Genomic DNA, 23,757 nt, shown 5'->3' on the forward strand with positions numbered 1-23,757 from the left:
CGTCCTATGTTTTCCATGTGTGGAATGATCTATGGTTCCGGAAATTCTGAAGCTTTTCATTAAAAATGTGTACCTCAGTACACATGACAATAAACCCAAATCCAAAAATTATAATCATTGACTGTGAAAACATACGTACAATAAATGACAAACAGCCATTTAGTTAACTCTCTGTGGCTAGCTTTACGTTTTCTTCAATAAACAATGTGGATTTTAATTCTGATTATTGGTGTAAAAGACGTTTCTCTGATCTTTGAGGCAAATTTCTTAACCACATTAGGAAATCTTTTAATGGAAGAATAATTCCACTGCAGCCACTTTTATTTTTCACTCCTCTGGCCATGCAGCTGGCTTCTAATGTGTGGGTTGCACACAGCTGGCAGCAACACCGCAGTAATCTATGTTTGCTGAGGCAGGCCTTTGGGAAGATGAGGTTTAAAATAACAAAAAGGTTGCTTGCGTTAGCGAGTTCAACAAATTAGCTGTAGGGTTGCCACCAACTGCTCAAGACCCCACACTGTGAGCAAGCAATATTCACACAGTGGTTTTAATGCAAAGCTTCAGAATTTCCGGAAACGTGGATGGTCTTCTACCTTTCCAATTTTCCCAAATATTTCAGTAAACTGAGGCAAATTGGACAGGTTTATCTGTTACTTAATCCTTATTCTTCTGCTGGGGTTCCTTTCAGCCTTGCTTCAAGATATTTCAATCACAGTTAAAGAACACAGCATACAAGCCAGGAACACTGTGGTTTGTTCATTAATGCCCTTCCATTTATTAAATGCTGCTTTTGGATCTACCCTACAGTTTTGGACATTCTTAGTTACTTAACTGCAGAGCTATTTTTCAAGTGCATGGGACATAGATTGAACTTTCTGAAAACCCGAAGAGTTACATATAAACGGACTGTTGCTTCAATCCCTCCCTCTAAAATCGTTTCTCCAGCCATGCATTCATCTTGTCTATTGTCCTATTTCTGCTTTAACTCCAGTCTGCTGAATCAAACCGCCCCCCTTTAGAGAGGGAGATGGACCCAGAGGACTCCTGCACTACCTGCTGAGTGCTTTTTCTCAGTCTGGCAGTCAGCCATTACCTTTCTGCCTGTGCACTCTTTGCCTGCGGTGTGACTACCTCATTGTATATGTTGTCTGCGAAGATCACATCATTGCAGATTGCCCACCGTGACTCCAGTCTCAGCTCCAGCACAAAAATTTGGATTTGAGTAGCTGGAGACACTTCCTGCAGATGTGGTCACCCTGGACACTGGAAGTGTCCCTGACTTTCCACATTGCACAAGTGAAGCATTCCACATGGACAAACTGCCCTGCCATGACTTACCTTTAAATTGCTCCTTTTACTTTTACGCCTTGACTTTAGGGTATATCAAGTACAGTGGAAATACTCATAAAATCCTCCTTACCAAGGCAGAAGCTCTTCTTTACAAGTAGAACATACAGTGTACAAGGAAGCCACTCGGCCCATCGAGTCTGCACCAACCCACTTAAGCCCTCACTTCCACCCTATCCCCATAACCCAATAACCCAGGGGTGGGCAAACTTTTCCGTGCAAGGGCCACATTCAAAAATTCACAATTCACAAAGGGCCGCATAGTATATTAAGTAAAATAATTACTTCACCCGGTTATGATTCTGGGCGCCTCATATAGAACATAGAACAGCACAGCACAGAACAGGCCCTTCGGCCCTCGACGTTGTGCCGAGCAATGATCACCCTACTCAAGTCAATGTATCCACCCTATACCAGTAAGTAACCCAACAGCCCGCCTCCATTAACCTTAAAAAAAATTTAAAAAAAAAAAAAAATTTTTTTTAATTTTTTTTTTTTTTTTTTAATGACTTGGCGGGCCGCAGAAATGCCTTTGGCGGGCCGCATGCGGCCCGCGGGCCGTAGTTTGCCCACCCCTGCAATAACCCCTCCTAACTTTTTGGACACTATGGCCAATCCACCTAACCTGCCCGTCTTTGGACTGTGAGAGAAACCAGAGCACTTGGAGGATACCCACGCAGACATGGGGAGAATGTGCAGACACCGCACAGACAGTGACCCAGCATGGAATCGAACCTGGGACCCTGGCGTTGTGAAACAACAGTGCTAGCTACTGTGCTACCGTGCTGCCCTAAGGCAGCCATTTCTGAGGAAAGGTTGAAAATGAAAAGATCAGCTCTTCTCCTCCTCCTCCCAGAACTCACTCAACCCCACACTCCTATTTCAGCACTTCAGTGCAACCCAAAGCAGCAAACCAAGATGCTTTAAACTCTCAGAATCAATCCTCTGGAAATCTGTCTGAGCCAGTTATTCAATGAATTAGTTGAAGCTGCAAGCAAACCCTGTATAAGCCCTGTTTTAAAGCTGGACTAAAGCTTACCTTCTTCCAACTCAATAGCAACTTTTAGTTCATTGTTAAATTAAAGAAAGACTATACTTTAATTAGAAATGAATCCTTAATTTAATCCTTAAGCTCCCACCCCTCCAGAGCAAGCATACAGGAACAGCAAGCAGTTAGGAAGGCAAAATAGTCTATTGACTTTCATTGCAAGAGGACTGGGGTACAAGAGCAAAGATGTCATACTGCCTCTGTATAGAGCCTTGGTGAGATGATACTCAGCATATTTGGTCTCCTTTCCTAAGAAAGGATACGCTTGCCATAGAAAGAGTGCAGTAAAGGTTCACCAGACTCATTTCTGAGACGGCAGGATTGTCATAGAAGGAGAGATTGTGTTAACTGGACCTGTATACCTGGGGGGTGGGATTCTCCTGCACTTGGCAGGATGGCCCGACGTTGGCTCCAAGAGCGGCGCGAACCACTCCGGCATCAGGCTGCCCAGAAGTTGCAGAATCCTGCACACTTCCAGGGCTAGGCCGGCGCCGGAGGGGTTCGCACCGCGCCAACCAGCGCCGAAGTGCTGCCATGTGCCGGCATTAGAGCTGGCACATGCGCAGGACTGCCGGCATGCTCTGGCGCATGCGCAGAACCGCCGGCGTGTTTCCTGAGCATGGTTTCTTCTCCGTGCCGGCCATGGCGAAGCCCTACAGAAGCCGGCATGGAGGGAAAGAGTGTCCCATGGCACAGGCCCACCAGCAGATCAGTGGGCCCCAATCACGGGCCAGGGCACCGTGGAGGCCCCCCCCCCCCCCCCCCCGGGGCTGGTTCCCTGCGCGCCCCCCAGAGGACTCCGCTAGCCGCCCTCCAAGCCAGGTCCCGCCGGGATGGACCATGTCTATTTCACACCGGTGGGACTGGCTGAAAACGGGTGGGCGCTCGGCTAATCGAGGCCCAGAAAATTGCTAGAGGGGCCGCTGCCAACGGCCCCCGACCGGTGTGGCATGATCCATGCCCCCGCCCGAAAACTGGCACCGGAGAATTCGCCCTCCTGCGGTGGAGTGGTGGGCCGGGATTCATGCTGCCCCCGGCGATTCTCTGACCCGGCGGGGGGTCGGAGAATCCCGCCCCTGTATTCACTGGAGTTTAGAAGAATGAGAGTGGATCTCATTGAAATGTATAAAAGATTTTAGGGTTGGACAAACTGAACACAGGGATGTCGTTCTGGCTGTGTGGTCTAGAACAAGGGGTCACCATGGTCTCAGAATATGGGGTCGGCCATTTAGGACTGAGCTGAGCAGAAATTATTTTACTTAGAGGCTGGTGAACCTGTGGAATTCTGTATCACAGAAGACTGTGGAGACCAAGTCACTGAATATATTTAAGAAGGAAATAGATAGATTTCTACAGTCTAATGGCATCAAGAGATATGGCGAGAGTGTTTGAGTGTGGCATTCAAATAGAGGATCAGCCATGGGTAGCAGAGTGGTTAGTACTGCTGCCTCACAGAATTAGGGACCCAGATTCGATTACGGCCTTGGGTGACCGCCTGTGCAGAGTTTGCACATTATCCCCCTTGTATTGTTCTTGTCAGATGGCCTGAACATTCACAGAAATTTTCCCAGCTCCTAGTCAGTTTGAGGTCACCTGACTCTACCATTCACTTATATACTAATGAGACTCCTATTGATCAGTCCGTGGACTGCAACGCAACCATGATATCAATACGTCCCCTTTCCTTTGAAGGAATATATTAATACATTATCATCAGTTTATTTACATGTGATATCATTAGCCCGTGAGTCTAATTGTAATGATTTTTTTCTTTAAAATTTTAAAAACTGGTTTAACAAGTATAAAGTATATATATAATATATATATACAAACACACAAGAACAGCAAGCATATAATGTACAAGTAGTCCAAATCCACAAATTGAGTCGATCAGGTTTTCCTCTGACTCTGTTGATCTTCTCAAAGTTTGACCTTGCTGCTCAGAACTTGTTGATTCAATGTTCTCCACGACATTCTCATGCTCAGGAACTGCTGACCAATCTGACACTGCAGCTTGCGTTGATTCTGACATAGATTCGTCATCCATCACATTGTTGTGAATGTCTTCTCTGGTTTTCAAGAGTGGGCAACAATTTCTTCTTAAAACCAACCCTCCCTCTGTCTGTACATTGTAGGATCGAGGTGCTACTTCAAGTACAATGGCTTTTCTTGACCAAGTGCCTGCATCTTCTATTCTCACAATGTCATCACTATTCACAGGTGGTAAAGTTCTTAACACTCTATCATAAAACTGTTTTTGTTTTGTTTTAATGTTTTGCATTTCCTGCAGTACCAATGCATTCTCCTTCTTTGCCAAGTATGGAAGTGTGGTATGCAGCCTTCTATTCATGAGTAACGCTGCTGGCGATGTAACAATGGCGATGCTCTGTAACTCAATAGTGTGAGATATGGGTCAGATAGTTTGTCCATTGCCTTCTTCAACAACTGCTTGACAATATGTACATCTTTTTTGGCTTTGCCATTGGCTTGTGCGTGTCATAATATACACACAAGTATATGATGGTGCACAGACAGACATTGATTAACGCACAGGATGACCAATGATCACACAGAACACAGCAGCCAATCACCAGACAGGACACGGCCACTATAAAGCCAGAGGGCACTAGTTTTCCCGCTCTCTTGGGATGCAGCCTCTGAGACAGTCAGAGCCTGTGAGCAACAAATAGAACATCCACCATGTGGTAGTAAGATAGTCTGGTCAGGTTAGCCTCAGGTCTCCAGTCAACTCAGCATAGTGTCAACCCACAGTTAAAGTATGTTTAATAGTTAAGAGTTCAATAGAGTTGCATTTCTTCAAGTGTTGGAAGCCTGTCTCTCTCACTGCTATGGTAAACGCAGTCTTCGCAGACCCAGCATACCCAACACATCAGTGGGTTCAACGGACTTGACCTGACGTGATTGCCACACTTTACAGCTAAAACAAGGACTGTTGTCATTCACGATGATTTGTGGAATTCCGTGTCCAGCAGAATTTAACTTGATATGCAGTATTACACTGCTTGCCGTTATGCTTGACAGTTGAACCATTTTGGGATAATATAGTTTGAATAATAGTCTATGATAATTAAATAATCTTTCCCTCCTACGTGAAAGAGATCAATAGCTACCTTCTGCCATGGTACTGTGAGCAAATCAAATATTTGCATAGGTTCTCTTGTTTGCTTGCAGCGATGAGTCTGGCATGTGTCACAACAACTGACCATCCTGTCAATATCCTGGTTTATACTTGGCCAGTAAACAAAGTCATGAGCTCTCCATGTACACTTCTCAATCCCGAGATGTCCTTCATGCATCCTCCTAAGTACATCCTTGCGAAGAGATTGAGGGAAAACTATAGTGTTCAAATGAAGTACCACTCCATTAATGATACTGAGTTCTGGGGTGGGATTCTCCCCTACCCGGCGGGGCGGGGGGGTCCCGGCGTAGGGGAGTGGCGCCAACCACTCCGGCGTCGGTCCTCCCCAAAGGTGCGGAATTCTCCGCACCTTTGGGGGCCAAGCCCTCACAGTGAGGGGCTAGGCCTGCGCCGGAGTGGTTGGCACCACGCCGACTGCCGCCAAAATCGGCACCAGCGGCCTTTGACACCCGCCGCCCGGCGCCGGGGCTGGCCGAAAGGCCTTCGCTGGTTCGCGCATGCGCCGGTGGTGACGTCAGCGGCAGCTGCCGCTGACATCACCACCGGCGCATGCGCGCTGGGGGATTCTCTTCCACGTCCGCCATGGTGGAGGCCGTGGTGGCAGCGGAAGGGAAAGAGTGCCCCCACAGCACTGGCCCACCCGCCGATCGGTGGGCCTCAATCGCGGGCCTGGCCACCATGGTGGCACCCCCCGGGGTCTGATCACCCCGCGCCCCCCCCCCCAGGACCCCGGGGGCCCGCTCGCGCCGCCGATCCCGCCGCCACCGGAGGTGGTTCAAACCTCGCCGGCAGGAAAGGCCTCCCAGCGGCGGGACTTCGGCCAATCGCGGGCCGGAGAATCGCCGCAGGGGGCTCGCCTCTCGGTGAGGCGCGTTTCCCGCCCCCGCCAATTCCCGGGTGGCGGAGAATTTCTGCCACGGCGGGGGTGGGACTTTCGGCGGCCCCGGGCGATTCTCCAAACTTGCTGGGGGTCTGAGAATTTCGCCCCAGATCTTATATTGCAGAACTCCATACATTGACCTCTGGGCCAGTGTAAGTTGATGTTCCTCATCACCTCTTGAAGAGTTTGATCTTTCCGGGTCTCTTCTTGGATCTCACATAGTTTCTTATCTGATACTGGTAGTAGTATAGAAATAAGATTGACATGCAAATCTACATATTCAGTAATTTCACGACTAATATTTTGTATTGGCGCTCTCGATAATGCATCTATTAAGAACAAATACTTGCCTGGCGTGTAGACGAGATTGAAGTCATAGTGTTGTAACATCATCATCAACCTCTGAATGCGTGGAGACATTTGGTTGAAATTCTTCTTGATGATGTTAACGAAAGGTTGATGATCTGTCTCAACTGTGAAAGTTGGGAGTCCATAGACGTAGCCGCGGAATTTCTCCAAGCCTGCAGATAAACCCAGGCATTCTTTTACGATTTGAGTGCACCTCTGCTCTGTTTTCACCATGGATCGTTATGCATACGCGACTGATTTCCAATCGTCATGCTTGGGTTGGAATAGAACTGCTCCTAGACCATCTTTCGACGCATCTGTTCACACTTTAATCTGCTCAGATGGGTCATAAAATGTGAGAACTGACATGGTGGTTAGTGAAGTCTTGAGCTTCTTCCACTCTTGCTCACATTGCTCAGTCCAAGTGAAATCCATTGCTTATGCAGGAGATCATGTAGATGTGTTGTTTTTGCTGACAGATTTGGAATGAATTTCCCTATAAAATTAATCATACCCATCAGTCTTAAGATGGCTTTCTTGTTGTGTGGTTTTGGTATGTTGAGAATTGCTTGGATTTTGTCCTTGTCAGGTTCAATGCCATGCGATGAGAGCTTGTCACCTAAGAATGTGACCTCAGTTACTCCACATTGGCACTTTTGCTTGTTAAATTTCAGCCCATTTCTCCTGACGCTCATTAGAACATTAAGCCACCTTGTATTGCGCTCTATGGTTGAGCCCCAAATGATGATATAATCAATGTACATATGTACACCTTCGATGCCTTTGATTATGTGCTCCATGGCACAGTGAAAACTTTCTGATGCCCAAATTATGCCAAACGGCATTCTCAGAAAGCAATGCCATCCAAATGGTGTATTAAAAGTGTAGTAGTTTTTTCCTCTAGCTTTAGCTGCCAGAAACCTTGAGATGCATCAAGTTTTGTAAGGAATGTGCACCAGCCATTTCAGATGTGATTGCCCCACACTTTGGTATTTGGTAGTGTACTCTTTTAATATTCTCATTAAAATCTTTGGGATCCATACATATGCAAATATCACCATTCTTTTTCTTTTTACATACCATGGAATTTACCCAATCGGTTGGTTCTTGTATCTTTCTGATTACTTTTAACTTTGTCATTCTGTCTAGCTCCTTTTTGAAGTGATCCCAAAGCAGTGCAGGTACTCTTCTTGGCGCATATATCACAGGTTTTACACCCTCTTCGAGTTGTATCTTGTAGGCGAATGATAGTGCACCAAAACCTATGAAAACATTACTGAAATATTCGACAATTTTCTCGAAATCATTCGATTACTCCTGTGTGAATGCTGTAAACCAACTGCACTAGACCTAATTCTTCACAGGACTGATCATCTAAGAATAAATCCAAGCACTCAGATACAATACAAAATGGGATGGAATAAACTGAATTCTTCACCACCACACGCAGATCACAATCACCATAATATTTAATGCTTGAACCATTATAATGCCTCAGAGGTATTTTGTGATTTCTTCTAATCGGCTGAAGTATTTGATTTTTTTAAATCAGTCATACTGATTAAATTGGCTTTGGCACCAGTGTCTAACTTCAATTGGAAATTACCATTCACTTCAAGTGGTAGCAGTCATTTGTCTTCATCAACAGCATTTATTTCAAATGGAGTATCAGTTTGCATTTTATTAAGTGCTGGATAATTTATTTATTTGTCCAAAACATTATTCCTCTCTGTTATTCCTCCAAAAAACAATGATGTTTCATCACTGGAGACTGTATCTTCCACTGTGCTGACTGTTCTGGGGCTGAGCTTAGAGTAACAATTCTGAACAAAGTGATTTTTCCCTTTGCATCTGGAACAAAACTTGTTCCCTTTGCATCTGGAACAAAACAAAACTTCATTTTTCATACCCATTACTCCACTTGCTTTGTGACAGTAGCTGACACCCAAGTTGGCTAGTTAAATTCAAAACTGTAGGGAACCTGATCACTCTTGGGAATGGACGATAAATCAGCTACAGTAGAAAATAAGAGGAACTTTCTGGAGCGGGGAAGGCTTAAATCTGGCGCCCATGGGACAACGTTGAGACCTTTGCTGTTTGAAACTTACACCAGTGTACCAGAATCAAAAGATTTTATGCTAATTTGCCAAATCACAATACAAAACTAGCAAGTCTAGTGGAATCAAACCAACAGCTCAGAAATTACAGAATAGGTTGAGCAAAATGCATCATCAGAAAGGAAAATGAGAAACACATACACTCCGTGAATCAAGCTGAAATAGCGAAGAAGTTGTAGGACACAAAGAACCTCAGCAGACTCAATGCTCAACATGTCCAACTGTTGTAGAGTAATTAGCAAAGTCAATAGAGTGTTAAACTACATAGCCAAAAGAGTAGACTATAGATCAGAGGAAGTAGTGAGCAAACTACCGTGCTCCAGTCAGACATCACTTGAGTATTGTATTCCGTTCTGGTTGCTGAGAAACATAGGAGACAGTCAGGCACCAGAGAAGTGCCACAAGGCTATTCTCTGCTGAGTAATAAGGGAAGCCAGGAGAAACTTGAGTTTTTCAGCGGGCAACAGAGGTGCCTCAGAACTTTAGGGATATTTAAGAATGTATTAGATACTGCAAAGAAAGTGGGGGTGGGGATGGGTGAATAAATCAAGATTCATCAGTACTGTGCTGTGACCATGCACTATCCTATTTGAAAATTAGTATCTGCAAAAATGAGCACATCTCAAGCTCAAAATTTGTGAAAAGTAACATTTGCAGGCATTAACCGATTTTTAAAGATTTTTTAGAAATTCTAATTATTAAAAGTTCTGATGCATATTCTGTCTGTAAAAATGACTATAATTTCCTTCTTTGTTTGCTAAAAAGGTTAATGACCATTTTAAAACACTTATTTATGACACACTCACAAAATACGCAATAACAGCACAATTTTTAAACTGGTAATTTAATGCAATTTTTTGTCAGTAAGTGAAGGAGAACGTCCTTGATTTTCAACTGCCTACCATCTGCTTCATAGAACATAGAACATAGAACGATACAGCGCAGTACAGGCCCTTCGGCCCACGATGTTGCACCGACATGGAAAAAAACTAAAGGCCATCTAACCTACACTATGCCCTTATCATCCATATGCTTATCCAATAAACTTTTAAATGCCCTCAATGTTGGCGAGTTCACTACTGTTGCAGGTAGGGCATTCCACGGCCTCACCACTCTTTGCGTAAAAAACCCACCTCTGACCTCTGTCCTATATCTATTACCCCTCAATTTAAGGCTATGTCCCCTCGTGCTAGCCACCTCCATCCGCGGGAGAAGGCTCTCGCTGTCCACCCTATCTAACCCTCTGATCATTTTGTATGCCTCTATTAAGTCACCTCTTAACCTTCTTCTCTCTAACGAAAACAACCTCAAGTCCATCAGCCTTTCCTCATAAGGTTTTCCCTCCATACCAGGCAACATCCTGGTAAATCTCCTCTGCACCCGTTCCAAAGCTTCCACGTCCTTCCTATAATGAGGCGACCAGAACTGTACGCAATACTCCAAATGCGGCCGTACTAGAGTTTTGTACAACTGCAACATGACCTCATGGCTCCGGAACTCAATCCCTCTACCAATAAAGGCCTTCTTCACAACCCTATCAACCTGGGTGGCAACTTTCAGGGATCTATGTACATGGACACCGAGATCCCTCTGCTCATCCACATTACCAAGAATTTTACCATTAGCCAAATATTCCGCATTCCTGTTATTCTTTCCAAAGTGAATCACCTCACACTTCTCCACATTAAATTCCATTTGCCACCTCTCAGCCCAGCTCTGCAGCTTATCTATGTCCCTCTAGTGGTTAGCACAACCGCCTCACGGCGCTGAGGTCCCAGGTTCGATCCCGGCTCTGGGTCACTGTCCGTGTGGAGTTTGCACATTCTCCCCGTGTCTGCGTGGGTTTCGCCCCCACAACCCAAAAATGTGCAGAGTAGGTGGATTGGCCACGCTAAATTGCCCCTTAATTGGAAAAAATAATTGGGTAATCTAAATTTATAAAAAAAAAAATCTATGTCCCTCTGTAACCTGCAACATCCTTCCGCACTGTCTACAACTCCACCGACTTTAGTGTTGTCTGCAAATTTACTCACCCATCCTTCTGCGCTCTCCTCTAAGTCATTTATAAAAATGACAAACAGCAACGGCCCCAGAACAGATCCTTGTGGTACGCCACTCGTAACTGAACTCCATTCTGAGCATTTCCCATCAACTACCACTCTCTGTCTTCTTTCAACCAGCCAATTTCTGATCCACATCTCTAAATCACCCTCAATCCCCAGCCTCCGTATTTTCTGCAATAGCCGACCGTGGGGAACCTTATCAAACGCTTTACTGAAATCCATATACACCACATCAACTGCTCTACCCTCGTCTACCTGTTCAGTCACCTTGACTGAACAGCAGGTACCCAAGAAAATCTGATGGGGAATGGTTGACCAGAACTCTGACTCAAAACAGACAGGAGACAGTTTAAATACGCAAATCAGGATTTGGGATCCTGATCACAGTTTTCATAGACAAATGGACCGGAACATGCTAGTTCTGATATTTCTCTACATTAGCAACCTAACCAGCATTCCCTCACTGGGGCTGCTAGGAAAAGGCAACATTTTATTTTTCTAAAAGGAGGTTTTTGTGTCTTGAGGAACAGCAGTCATACTGCCAGCCCATTCAAACTGCACACCACGGACCCTTGGATCTGATTTTCTCTCCAGCAGTCTCTTACACTCACCAACCAGTTCTCCACCCTGCTTGGTAACCAAGACTGTCAATAACATTTATGAAGACTGTACCTGAAAATAGTTTGGACCTGCCTTATTTTGTTGCACAACCAATTTCAAGCTCTTTTTTTTACTTTTAATTAGTTTAATACTAATTAATCTCCAATAGCATTGCACATTAAGAATCAAAGCCAAGAACAGTTTTTAGGTAAAGAAGAGTTATAGGATACAGGAATAATTGGACTGAGGGGTAGGTGAGAAGTGAAGTGGGAGAAGGGTAAGGGGAGAGGAGAGAGGGGAAATGCAAGACATTAGAGAGGAGAGGAGGCTGAGGCAGAGAGAAGGCAAGGTAGGGGATGCGAAAAAGGAGGATGGGTAAAGAAAATAACAACATTGAGGTGTAATCGAAGGCAGATCAATTCCAGTTCCTCAACCAGCGTACAGTCATATTGCATCTGGGACAACATCGTAAATGAAACCAGAAACAACATCCAAGGATGATAATCCCACAGATCAGCAATTAAAGAAACCTCCAGGCAAGGTTACCATTACAATATCTGGACATACCAGCAAATTGCCTCTTGCACTTTAGAGACACTTAGGACCCAATCCATTGGCCACGGTGCCCCGGTAAAACAACTCGGCACGGCACAGCACGGCCGATGAAAGCCAGCAGACCCCACTCCTGGGATCTATACGGCTCCCCACGCCTCCCGAGATTCAATGTGATCTTGTGAGATGAAGTGATGTAAAACCAGCCCACAGTGGGCTTGTTGCCAAATCTGCATATAAAAGCGAGGCAGTTAGCTTCACTCTAATGTCCAGATTCCCGAGGTACCTGAGGCTTTGGGATTAAACCCCTTCATCTCAGAGACCTCGGGTGAGCATCATTCAGCACTGGTCCCCACAAATGGGGACCTGACAGAACGGCACTCGTGGGGGTCTCCCGGGGGATCGGAGGCCCCTAGCTACATGCCCTTTGGGAAGGGTGGTACCCTGACACTGCTGGTGTCACAAGGGTACCTTAGCAGTACCACATGGGTGCCATCCCGGCACTGCCAAGGTGCCCAGGTGGCACTGCCAGATAGTGTGGGCGGTGCCAGGTTGGCACTGCTAAGCTGACATTTTGTACGCACAAGTGATCGGTCCGGGGTGCCGGGCTTGGTGGGGGGGGGGGGGGGGGGGGGGGGGGGCATCTGGATTCATCAGTTCTGTACCCTTCTAGAATTGCAACTGAACATGTATTGTAAATAATCATATTTCTATGGAGGGGGAAATTGCCTTTAAAAAGAAAGGGGTTGTTGCCATATGTCTTTAAGGGTTATCAGAATGGTTATTAGTAGAAGGGAAATGTGTCATGTGATCTACACACAGCTCTGATGTATTCAAACGTTATACCTGTGTAAAACTGTTCTCCTGTGCCTAGCCTTAATAAACTAACCCACATGTGCTTAACATATTCCTTATGAGCGATCGGTGCCTTGTGTCTTGTGCAGTAAATAAGCCCAAGGATTATATAATTATAATAATACACTTAATAACACACATGTTATAATAACAAAATTTGGAAAGCGCAGCAGCACCCGCCTCCCCTGGTTGCAGTTCATCGAGGGTCCTCTGATTGGGCTTCTCATTTCACTAGTCTGCCCACCATCCTTAATTGAATGGTGTTTCCTGCTCTGAGAATTCATTCACTGTCTGCTCCGTCAGTGGGTTTTCAGCTGCATTGAGTGGATTGAATGAGGCAGCAACGAAAGGCTGGGTTCATTTCCTTTCAATGTACTTTGACATGAAATTAGAGAGCGTAGGTTGATACCTGCAGCTTAATTCATCGTCACTTTGTGAAGAGACTAGATGGCTCCCTGTAGAAAAGAAAATATTGTTTTGAGTATAGTCTGACGCTTAAACAAAAAACAGCATGCCGGCAAAAACAATCTATTTCTGCTGGAGTTAGTGCCTGTAAATCAATGGGTGACATTTGTGCAGTTTTTAAATTATCAGGAACAGTAATATTTCAGCATTAGATTCATTACTGACTACGGTTTGATGCCTGGAACTTCTGTAGTTTTGCAGCCAAAGATCACATTTCCTTTTACCTTAAAATGTTGAATCCTCTGTGGCATTTTATTGAAAAATAAGGAGTATAACCATACCAAAACCTTTATAAATTGACAGGTATTTGGCATTGGATAGTAACTCAGACATGCCGCAGTGTATTGAATGAACATTAAAGTAACAATCAATAAAGTAATAAGCTAGTCAATATAAATCTTAAATGGTGCCAAAAGACTCATGCTACTATTTGATCCAGGGGAATATCTGAAGTACATAAAAGGTGTCTATTCCAGAAGTTCTAAAATATAAACCAATCAGGAAACAAAATAATATTTTAAGGGAAGAGACTCGTCAATCTGCAAAATAGCTTCTACAATCTTGTGCCCCAGTGCTTTATCTCTATGACTGATTTATTGTAACTCATTGTCATTAAAATGAAAGACCTAAGGATTTGTTTCCATTTACCAAACTGCAATATCCCGTACGGAACCTACGTTGTGGGAATGCTTGTCTACCCCATGCATCTTGCGGAGTGGGAGCTTACCCACGAGGGGCAGGGTGTCTCAATTACCCAGTGTCTATAAGGTCGGCCAGTAAGGTACCAACCCAGTAGGAACCCAGTAGGGCCGACCGGACGTATGTATATATCGTTTGTAAGTAAAATTCTGTTCTTAATTTTACTCGGTGTGGACTCCCCGTGTCCTTATTAAACAAACTATTCCTTCGCCTCCAAACTGTCCTCCTTTAACATTTGCAGCATTCAATTTATAGAACACATATGTTTGAGACATCATTTTAATGGTTTTTTACTTTAAAAAAACCTATTATTTCTTGAAGTGAGGCAAAAATGGAGTATTTTCTTCAATACTTGTTTTTCTTTATCTATTGTACTTCTCAGTTTCACATGAATCCCACCTTCAACTGGGAACTGCACATTCATTAGAAAGAAAGAATATTCACCTGAGTTTACACGACAAAAACACTCTGGGGTAATGAAACCTCGGGGATAGGTAGGGGTGGGGGGATGGGAAAGGTGGCGTAGCGGTGGAACAGGTGTGACATTAAATATTTTTAAAAGGCAAACCAGACCCGAACCCACCTCCAATTCACCAAATTCTAGTTTTAACGGAGGTGGTCAGGGACAGGATGGTCAACCCACTCTTAGGAGTCAGGTCAGTCACTGAAATTTGTCAAGCAGGATGCATCCTCCACTTCAGCTGACACTTATTGTTAACACCTGCAGGCTATGATTCTCGACTGATGAAACGAGGTGAGCATGAGATAAATAGCGTTTGGGCCGGGAGGAGAAGGACTACTTCTCCTGATCCACAATACTAACCTTTTAAATGCCCTGATGGGACCTCTGCAAACCACCCCATCCAACTTCCCTCCCATCATTTCCCCTATACCCCTCATCGTGATGACACCCCTCACCACCCACCTGCAACACCCAATTCTTCATCCCGCCCACCATGTAACATCTCATCCACCCTCCTCTACACACCATTCCCATGCTCCCCCTCCCAATCTTGAGTTATCATTGGATCCTGTGTGACAGGCTAATTCATTAGTCCATGCAACACCCATTCGTTGGGCACCAAAAGGCCTCAGTATGATAGACAAGAAGCATGTTCCCATTTCCAGGTAGAAGTGCACTGCCTGCCATATTGTTATTGATGGTGTTGTGGGGGGGGGGGGGGGGGGGGGGGGGGGGGTATACTGGTGGTAGAGCATAATCTGATAGTATTGAAAGTGTATGATGATGTAAATAAATTGAAATTCAGTTCTTCTTGCAGGACTTATTGTAGGTTGTTGATCACCTCAGTGCTTTACTCACCATGCTCTGAAATCGCACAGCACAATATGAATCTAACTGGCAGTAGGACAACCTCAACAGTCTCATTTAGAGGAAGCATACTGGTAAATTGCTGGTTTATCCTGTCCTGCTGCTGCTTGATTTCCTTTCAGTGGTCACTCTGGAAAGTTCCCTTGGTCTGCACCTGGTCTTGCAATGTTTTTGTTCTTGGATCACAAATAGGCTAGCTGTAGATGAGAGTGGTTGTGTGCAACTGTCTTCGTGGCTAGAGGGCATAAGGAACAAGAGAAGCTCCCAAAAGAGGGAGGAGGAGGAGGCCAACAGGAGGCCATATCCACAGGAGGTCTTCACAGGAAGGACTTCTCCTGAATAAACGTTACTCAGAAGCAATATGAGAGCAATAGAAGAATCTAAACGATACTTGAGAAACAATAATGACAAAGTATGGCGGGAGTGGGGGGGGCGTTTAAGTTTCCAATTGTTTCTGCTAGTTCTTCACTGAAGGGCACAATCTTTTGCCCGACCTGTGATGAGTTTGGTGGCAGGCGACATTTAATCAGACAGACGGGTGGCAGGTGGGAGCCCTGCCACATTCCAACTTCCAACTCAATGAAGTCTGTGGCACCAAGAGCCACCTTGCTGCCAACACCCCTCTCCCATGACCACCACTCCACCGCACAACTGCAAGGACATTGCCTGGACAGAAGAATTTTAGTTATGAGGAGTGGGTAGGCAAAGGTTGTTCAACTTTGGAACATAGGCGATGAGGAGAGATCTTGAAGTGTACAAAAAAGATAGAGAATCAGAGAGCACAAATTTAATTGGCAAAAGAAGCAATGGCACTATGAGGAAAACATTTTCAATAGCAAGTAGTTAGGATCTGGAATACATTGTCCGAGTGTGGTGGAGGCAGGGTTAATTGAGGTTTTCAAAAGGAAATTGCATCATTATCTGAAAAAGAAAGAATTGCAAGGCTACAGGATAAAGGCAGAGGCATGGCAGCAGGAGCATTGCTACGTCAGAAGGTCAGCACAGACATGATGGGGTGAATGGCCACTTTCTGCGTTTAAACTGTTATATGATTCTATAAAATCATGAGACATGTAGATACAGTAAATAGGGTTACGTAGATTTAGCGAAAGAAGTAAGAGGTTTAGAGGGGATTCAAGAGAACTTCTTTTCTTCAGGGCGGTTGAGATCTGGAACTTATTGCATGAAAGAGAAGAGTAGAGTAAAGGTAGTGACCCTCATAACATGTAAAAAAAACTTGGAAATGCACCAGAAGCCTTGTAACCTACAAGACTGTGGACCAAGAGGTGGAAAGTGTGGTGGATGGCTGCTTGTTGGGCAGCCGGGACATGATGGACTGAATAGTCTCCTTCCTTGCTGTAAATTTCCATGATTTCTCTTCACTCTTGCACATCACACATAACATATTGTGCGTTACAGTGCCTGAACACTCCAGCTGTGGCCTAAGCAGTGCTTTATACAGTTCCAGCATAACCTCCCTGCTCTTATATTCTGTAGTAAGAAGTCTCACTCCACCAGATTAAAGTCTAACAGGTTTATTTGAGATCACAAGCTGTCGGAGCACTACTCCTTCATTCGGTGAAGTGGAGGCAGGTTCACAAACACAGCATATATAGGCAGAGGTGATTGCAAGAAAGTTACAGATTGGAATGTGAAGAATGGTTGGAATGTGGGTCTTTACAGGTAAACAAGTCTTTACAGGTACAAACAGTGCAAGTGGAGTGAGGGATAATCACAGGTAATCGACGTGTGAATTGTCTGAAGCCAGGACAGTTAGTAGGATTCTGCAAACCTGGGCAGTACAGTGGGGGTTACATGTAATGTGACATGAACTCAAGATCCCAGCTGAGACCACCTTGATCCATCAAGCGTGTGACTGACAAAGCACTCTCTTTTTCCCCGCAGGAGAAGATTAGAAACAGGAAAGGGCCAAGACAGAGTGCAGAGTGCCAAAGATCCGAATCCTCACCCCCTATGAAGAATGGACCCTGGAAATTGCGGGATTGTCTAAGGAGAGGGAGCAGTCACCGATAGCAAGGTTGACCTGCACTGCAGAGGTGAGGATCTACTTCCCTCAACCATATGACCTGTCTCAAGTGAGTTGTTCACGTCAGACAAAATTATCCTTCCCTCTCACTGACCATATGTCTATTCTCTCACAGGATCTCCATCTGATGGGGCAGAGTTGTTCCCCCGCCCCTCCACTACCCAAGAGAACTCCTCGGAACAGAGCTCTGAGGAGGTCCCACTATCAAGGTATCACAACTTTCACCCCCACATTCCACCAGCGCAGGGCCAGGCACGTTGGTGGGTGACATTAGTGGAAAGGCTTCTGGGGCACAATCTGCTGAGCACTGCACACTTGCTGATGCACATCAGTGGAGGCAGGAACATCCAAATGAGTCGGAGGTCTGCTGGATTCCAGGACTCTGCTGAGTCCCTGCCAGATGCCGAGTCTCTGGACAAGGTTATCCCAGAGCTGATGCAGATGATAGGACACGGCCATGAGATTCAGGAGGGGTTGTCAGCGATATTCCAGTGAGTGCAAAGCCGATTGGAGGAGTCCCAAAGGCTACAGCACAGCAGACAATGCATGGTCAACACTGGTGGTGACCGCAGTGGAGAGTGGCAACATGACGGCAGCACGGTCATGAGTGGTGGTGCCCAAGGCATGGCTCAGTTTGTGACGACCATGGCTGAGGGCCTCAACATTATCTCCCAGTCACTAAAGGACATGTCCCATACACAGATGGACATTGTCAGGGTACTGCAAAGCATGGCCCTGAGGAGTCAACACAATGATGCAGACAACAGGAGGTGCCAGGAACAGACAACCAGATGATAGAGAGGCCTCTGGAGCTCACTCCAGCTGCCCCTCTATCCCATGGAAACCTCCAGGGCCCTACAGGCACCTTCAGAAAGCGCTGGAGGCCAACCAGGGGCATACCACTAAGAAGATGACAGAGGTCTCCACTTCTTCTGAATTCCATCCCACCCCTCAACCCAACACTGGCGCATCTCGAGGGCAGTGGGCAGAAAAAGGTGGCATGGCGAAGTCACTGAAACTGGTAAGTCGAGCGGGCTCCAGGTCCCCCAGAGGACATCCGCCAAGGGTGTCAAAGGAAACAGTGTTGGAAAAGCGACAGGCTGCATCCTCCTCTAATGTGTATCCTGGGGACATACCTAGATGTCACACTAGACCATTTAAGATCAAGAAGATTGAGGAGCACTGAATGGGCACTGGGGGGAACTGCAGTAGTGGGGGGAGGGGGAGCGGGGGCAGGGTCACCATGTGTAGCTAGGGAAATGGAAATTAAATTCACAATTAAAACATGTTACACCTGATACATGTGAAGCATCTGACGCATTAATCTTCACAGCAGGCCTGCCCACCCTCCCTACCCCGTGTTGCTCACTGTTCCCCCAACACTCACAGGGCAGTGGGCACAGTGGTTCAATGTCAAGATATCAAACACCCCAATGCAGACCCCGTTCAGAGGATGGGTGTGAGCTTGGTATTGGCAGAAAGACAGGAGTCATACTTTGGTATAGACTGAGGAGCATCAGAGCTTTCCTCGCAGCGAGTTATCATCACTCTCCTACCTTGTATATTGACCCGCTCACAGGGCCGACACAGGCCCATCACCCTGCAGTGATGTTACACAGACCCTGAGAGGGTGGAACAGGTCAGTTGGTGTTATTGAGAGGCCACACTGTCTCTTCGTTGAGACAGAGTCTCCTGCAGCACATGCTGTTCATCATCTCCTTGAAAGACCAATGGCGCCTGTACACCTTGGGCCATCGCTGGTGTCCCCTTCTGGGTTCATCGTAGGCTTGATGGGTGGCCAGGTCTTTAGGCTGTGCATTGGACCCTGCATGTGGGGAGCCACCTCCAGCCTCCATCAACGCTGCTGCATTCTCTGGCCTCTGGACTCCCACCAGCCTCCTCCGCGGGATCGACACCACCAATCATTTTTTTACCTGTAAGGAATTGGAGAGGAGAGAGACCGACAGTCAGTTAGGTCTTTCACCCCAGGTCGCTCAAATCCCTCAAGTCACAGAATTCCTACAGTACAGAAGGAGGCCATTTGGCCCATCAGATCTTCACTGAGCCTTCAAAAGACCACACTACCAGGCCCAATCCCTCACCCTCTTCCTGCAATCCCACCCTAAGGGAAATTTAGCTTGACCAAACCACCTAACCTGCACATCTTTGGACTGTGGGAGGAAACTGGAGGAAACCCACACAGACACAGAGAGAATGTGCAAACCACCCAGGTCAGAATTGATCCTGGGTCCCTGGTGTTGTGAGGCAGCAGTGCTAACTGGTGTGCCACTGTGTCTCCCCCATCCTTACGTGTCCCACGGTCTCTCTGAGTGCCATCCGGCAAGCCAGTTGTGCTGGAGTAACTCACTCTGCACACTCAACCCCAGCTACATCAGGAGCTCAGTGACCCCTGACCCATGCGGGAACATTAGGGAGACCATGCTCAGGTGCTCTCCCCTGATCCACACATTCACCTTTTGGTCATGAGGATATTCCCAGTGCTGAAGCCCAGCTCTTGAGTGTTTGAAAGTTGGCTGCTGCCTGTATGATGCTAAAGCTTCTAGGTCAGATAAACTGTTCAGGCTTAAAGTTTGATTGAAATGCGAAGCAATGATCATTGTCTGAGACATGGCAAGTGTACCCACGAGAAGCCACTTGAGTAATATTTAATTGGCAACTACGGTCATCAGGAACAACATCAACGACGTAACATTCCACAAATCACACTAACCATTAACCAACAAGGAAACGTGACCATTCAAAATTGGTGCCAATACAAAGCTATGTCAGCTCATTTTCACAGGTTCCTCAACAGAAACTGAGGATAAGCCTGCAAATGTTTTATCATGTCCAGAACTTTGTCGTAGAAATTAACAGTTCATCAATGCGGCACTTCTCGGCTGTTTCAAGTGTCAGTGCTATTCTCCATCCAGGAACTGCAGCCGTGCAGGCCCTCCCACACGACAAGTCTCATCAGAAACAAATCCTGGCATCCACATATTCCACTGACGCTTAAGGTGCAGTTGAACATCCTTGATGTCCAGCGTGTTTGACCCGTGGTGATGTGCCAGTTACATGCAGCGCTCACTGCACCAGCAACAAAAGCATCAGCAATCTGCAAAAGCATTTCTTCAACATCTTCATCAGGTTGCTCATTTGGATCAATGCCACGCACCAGGCCTCACAGTATCTTCTTGCTTCAAACCTGAGTTCTGGACTCATATGTGCCTCTGAGCCCGGCGTTCGAGGTTCCAGGTATGCTGTGAAATGCTCTCAAACTAATAAAGCCAATTCCTTATTAGCAATAGCCTTGAGCTGTGTAGCTAGAGGCTCTGTCCTGGAAGTGTTTGGTAGGACAGAAAGGCAGCAGCTGTAGTTGCCCCTGTTATGGGTCTCCACAATATTTAAAGATGGCTTTAAGGCCAACAGATGAAAAGCCCGTCACATCTCATCCCCCCCCCCCCCCCCCCCCCCCCCTCCATCCAGCCCGGGGTGACCCCCAACCTGGAACACTTCAGCCCCCCAACCAAGTCCCGGGAGGCCATTACATTTGACTTATATCTTGCTAATAAGATAGAAATTAATGCAAATGCGGGTTAATGATAAGTTTGGCTATTCGGGCATTATCCCACCGTTGGGAGCGGGTTGGTCAGATCGCAAACTGATTTGCACCCGACACGAATATCGATTTTGGCCTTTCCCACTATTTAACCGGCGCATCCAGATCCCCGCCGGGTGCAACGCGGTGGTTAAATTACGGCCACAGTTTGAAACAGTGCAGTTTGGAACAGATGTCATGCTAAATGTGGTTTTGTAACTTCAAACGTTATGTTCATGCTTGAGAAATATGGATCTATAAGTCAATCAGTGCATAATTAAAAGAGATAGTCCATGAAATTGGTCTCTGTCGTGCCAATGGTGCCAGTGCATCTGGAAGCATGCTTTCAGCACAATTTCTGCAAACAGAATGCCCTTAAAGCAGTCTGCAACCCCCCCCCCCCCCCCCCCCCCCAATGTTTTCTGCAGCATCTTCATGTTTTTAAAGCAACTGTTACCTGGTAAGAACATTAATTTGAAAACCTAAATAAGATATACCGATCACACCATATATTGGATTGCTGTAGGAAACATGTAGCTGAACCATATGTTAACCAGATGATCTCAGGCATGATTGGTGTATACTGTCTTAGCTGATCCCACTAGATATGGTAATCATGGCATCACAGCTAGCCTTTACCCTGGGTTAGGGAAGAGGGATATCTGCCAAAGTTCCTATTCATAATAGCTTTCCAGCAGCTTCTGCTAGAAAGTGTATATGTTGATACGTGTATGTGTATATGGTGCTAGCAGGAAACAATGTTAGACTCATCTCTGATAACCTGCCAGCACTTACCACCTGGAAGCACAGATGTAATATAACCATTTGCTTGCAATATTAGACTCCATCCTACACCCATGAACCCCTGAGCCAACATCTATTAAAGAACATGAGGAGAACAGCAGGGAGGCGAAAAAGAGTCATCATTTTCCATTGCATGTCCAGTTCAAAATCATTAGTTATATTCTGATTAAGAAATTTGCAAATCTGATACAGGGACGGCATTAGAACCTAGGAGAAGAATTCCTCATTTTTTAGAGTGCACGTAAGCGAACTCTTCGTGCTTTCAGTATGTGCTATAATAGGTTGAGCGATTTCATCTACCTTGTTGGTCTTTGCGTCAATCCTGCCTCCAGATGTCTTTCAGCCTTTCCCCCAGCTGTCTCTTCAGCAATTCTGACTCCTGTCATCAGCTGCCACACAATTCCTGGTGTATGTTTCACAGCATCAGGCTCCCTCTGCGTCACTGTTTGCTGCCAATTTGTATTTTGCAGCCCAGTTGTAAGTCATGGAGAGTGACAGGCTAGCAGATCCCAATAAAAAATGGAAACAAGTTTGAATTAAAATGTGTAATAAACCTACTGGAGGAATATTCTAACTTAGCTTTTAAAATTCTGTTTGGAAATCTCTAAAGAGGAAAATAAATAGATTTTAGTTTCAATACAAAATTAATCAAATTGACAAAATATAATCAGTTGGAAATAGAATAACATTTAATTCTTGCATTTCAAACTGCATTGTTTAAAATTGTATCTATGCACTACAGACAGAGGGTGCGGGGGGTGGGGGGGGGTGTAATTTAACTTTTGATAAGGATCAGGCAGTGTGGCAGAGTGCCAAATACACCCAATGTCATCAATTTGAGGACTGGGTTATATTAACTCCTGGGCGTCATTTACATTTGATTGGAGGGCTGCCCACAAAATGAAGTGTAAACGAATTTGCGTCATGTTAGGAAGCCTGCAGGAATATGCTGATTTCATATTTAACTCCAGCGCATTCATGTGAGAAACCCCCGTGGGAAAGGTGGTCTGCTGTTAAGATATGCTAAAAGGCAACTGAGTGTTTTAAAAAATGAATTCTGACTTTAACTGCCAGCACACGTGTTTTCCAAGCTACCTGGGACCCAACAGTGGAACAAGATGAGGGGTTGACAGGGCTAAGCAATTGGAAAGCCTTCAAATATTAGGACATGCCAGCTGTTTCTTTGCCGAAGTGAAAGGATTTTTACTCATGGGTCTTGTTTTGAGGATCAGCTTTAGAGGCGATTTCCAAGGTTTTGGAGGTCATTTCTGCTACCTTGGAAGTACTGCCTTTATCAGGCTGCTCACCAGCTTATGCAGCTTGATCTTGGACTTCTGATCAGGAAAGTGAGGAGCAGCAGGAAGGTGAGGAGCAGCAGGAAGGTGAGGAGCAGCACCTGCAACAACTGCAGCACTTGGGGCAGCACCAACAGGAACAGTATCAGCCATCTGCTCAGATACCTATCACTCTACAGGATAGAAGGGATGAACACAGAACTTCACCTTGCAGGAGGGCTATCTCCTAACTCAGTATATCCAGATAGAGGTCATTAGCTTCTAGGACGTGACTGAGCAAAAGTGCCTCAGGAGACTCAGACCTACACATCGTTTCATGCCATCTGCAGCCTCCTGGAAGAACGTTTCCTGCAAGGTGGAACAGGTGGGCTTGCAAAACCAGTGGTGGTCAAAGTCACCACAACTCGGAATTTCTTCACTTCCAGTTCCTTCCAGGTATAGAAAACATAGAAACTAGGAGCAGGAATAGACTATTCAGACCATCGAGCCTGCTCCGCCATTCAATATGCTCATAGCTGATCCTCGATCTCAATGCCATATTTCCACTTT

General features: G+C 45.7%; 1 long non-coding RNA gene across 1 annotated transcript; it reads right to left on the minus strand.

Annotated features, from left to right (window-relative positions):
- Positions 1–12,789: 12,789 nt before the first annotated feature.
- LOC119965226 lies at positions 12,790–22,489 on the minus strand. The gene is made up of 3 exons (XR_005460462.1): positions 22,214–22,489; positions 19,068–19,445; positions 12,790–13,425 (listed from the first exon to the last, which is right to left on the minus strand). It is a non-coding gene; the product is annotated as an uncharacterized LOC119965226 (long non-coding RNA).
- Positions 22,490–23,757: the final 1,268 nt, after the last annotated feature.

The sequence above is a fragment of the Scyliorhinus canicula genome, chromosome 4, assembly GCF_902713615.1.
Source record: "Scyliorhinus canicula chromosome 4, sScyCan1.1, whole genome shotgun sequence".
NCBI lineage: Eukaryota > Metazoa > Chordata > Chondrichthyes > Carcharhiniformes > Scyliorhinidae > Scyliorhinus > Scyliorhinus canicula.